The 2,500-nt window shown below is 45.4% G+C and overlaps 1 protein-coding gene across 10 annotated transcripts in view; it reads right to left on the reverse strand.

The window, feature by feature from the left end:
• gphnb (gephyrin b) overlaps positions 1-2,500 on the reverse strand; it is a 108,628-nt gene that overhangs the window by 92,531 nt on the left and 13,597 nt on the right. The gene's annotated exons all lie outside the window — the stretch shown is intronic.

Below are 2,500 nucleotides of genomic sequence, written 5' to 3' on the forward strand. Positions count from 1 at the left end.
TATATGTTGCAGTAGGCTATGTGATTCCTACAGTGTAAAAAAATATACTAACATCTTAAAAACGTTGTAGAATTATTGAAATAGATTAAGAAAGCCACGCTAATGGTGATTTCAATGGTTAGATTGATTTGTTTAGATCCAGTGAAATTGCTGCCTTGGCAACGCTACGTCATGGCTTCGGTACTCTATTCTAGGGTTCTGTCAGTATATGGACAGCATAGAATGCGTTTGGATTGCTGCTACGCTATATGGTTCTGCATAAGAAAGGTGGACATCAAAGTGCCCCTGTACTTTGTGCCCCAAGTTTAGAACCAGACATAAAGGCAGAACTAGAAACAGATCTAGAACTAGATCTAGAATCAGAACCAGAGCTGGAATCAGAACTAGAACTAGAACAAGTACAAGTAAAATAACGATGGAATGAACCATACAGGGCCCCCACACTGAAATGGCAACAGGTACAGAACGTGCCTTATTAAATCATTAAGGCACATAACCGTGACATTTATACTCGCAAGTATGTCATTGAGGGGGGCTGCTGTTGCTGTGACTGCAATGGGAGATCCCTCCTCTCGGAGAGCCACTGGAGTGCATATGCATATGGGAGCCAGCATCACGGGGGCAGATGCACAGAGCGATGCAGAGCGCAGGCTAAATGGCTGACCTTTGCGCTCGCAGCATTGACATGGCAAAACATCCAATTGCATTTCACGCGTTTCAAGCTGCGACAGAGAGATACAAGAGAATATCTCTGCTCAGATGAGGCAGTTATACCCTACACAGCAGAGGCTTCACTCCCAAAGCAAGATTGACTCAAAAATAATAGATTTTTATAATGAAGCATATTTGGTGAATATTTACATGTAATTGCAAGCCAAACCATAAACACCTTCTTCTGGTGAGCATCCTTTTTTATTTGACTGCTGCTAAATTAAACATATTCACAGCTATGACACCTTTAGAGGTCATGAACTGTTCTCAAGGTCACTCCATTCAGCTCCACTGTGATTACACCAACATAAGCTATACGTATACCTTACATTATTCTATGTTACTTTCCACATCAGCGCAACAAATAAATATATAAATAAACACAATAAATAAATAAATAAATGCAAATATCCACCTAAGAGAGACAGATAAGAGGCCAGGACTTCTCTGTTTATCTGATAGAACAGATAGCGTCCCAAGAGCTATCAGTTGTTCAATCTGAGCCACTGGCCCCAAACTGCTATTGGCAGTGGAAAGTAGTGGGAGAGTGTTGGCTGAAAGCTTTGCATCATGGAGGCTTCAAGCTTTGTGTGTTGGTGTAGCGTGATGAAGGAGGGAAAAAGGTGTAGTGTGTGTGTTTGTGTGTGTGTTGTGTGTGTGTGTGTGTGTGTGTGTGTGTGTGTGTGTGTGTGTGTGCCAGGCTCTGTTTATTCATTATGGCTCTACCTACAGCCTTGGCCTGGGGAGCAACTAACTCCTGCTGACTCTGGGAGGAGATCCTGGTGTGGGGGAACTCTGCATCCAGCAGCCTTGCCTGTTTATTTCCCAAGATGGCATCTCTCTTTCTTTCTCTCTCTCTCTCTCTCTCTCTCACTCTCTCTCTCTCCTCCCCCTCCTTACTCCATCCTCATTTCTCCCTCCTTCACTCTTTCTCTTTCCACCTCTCTGCCTCTAACTCCCTCCCACTCTCTCTCCATCCCCCTATCCCTTTCTCCCTCTATCCTACCTCTCTTTCCCTCTTTCCCTCCTTCCCCAAGTATCTCTCTCTCTCTCTCTCTCTCTCTATGCCATAGGCAGTACTAGGAGCTCTAATGAAGCCGGCTGTGAGCAGCTACCTTCATTACATTCAATCCTCTGGACAGCGTCAGCACTTACATCCCAGCTTCCCACGGTTAGAACCACAACACTGCAGATCTCCCTCTCTCTCTCCCTCCATCTCTCTTTCACTCGTCTTCTCCCTGCCTGACCTTCTCCAATCCTCTCTTTGGTTTCTCTCTCCTCATTCCATCTTTTCTCTTGCTGTCATTTTGTTCTTTTGATTCCTTCGTTATGGTCTTTTCCCTCCACACACACGCACACACACACACACACACTGACTCAGACACACACACACACACACACACACAAACACAAACACACACACACACACACACACTCACACCACACTCACACACACACACACACACACACACACACACACACACACACACACACACACACTCACACTCACACACACACACACACACACACACACACACACACACTCACACTCACACACACACACACACACACACTCGCACACATACACACACACACACACACACCCTTTCCCTCCCTGTCACCCCTTCACACTGGAAATGCTTGGCTCTTTTTTCCCAGTCTCTTTTTTGTCCCTTTCTTTTTTTTTCCTCTTTTCTCCCTCTCTCTCTCTCTCTCTCCCTCCCTCTCCTCTCTCTCTCTCTCTCTCTCTCTCTCTCTCTCTGGCACAGGGGTTTGTGTTTATCAGGGG

Source organism: Alosa alosa, chromosome 8 (genome assembly GCF_017589495.1).
Source record: "Alosa alosa isolate M-15738 ecotype Scorff River chromosome 8, AALO_Geno_1.1, whole genome shotgun sequence".
In the NCBI taxonomy this organism is placed as follows: domain Eukaryota; kingdom Metazoa; phylum Chordata; class Actinopteri; order Clupeiformes; family Clupeidae; genus Alosa; species Alosa alosa.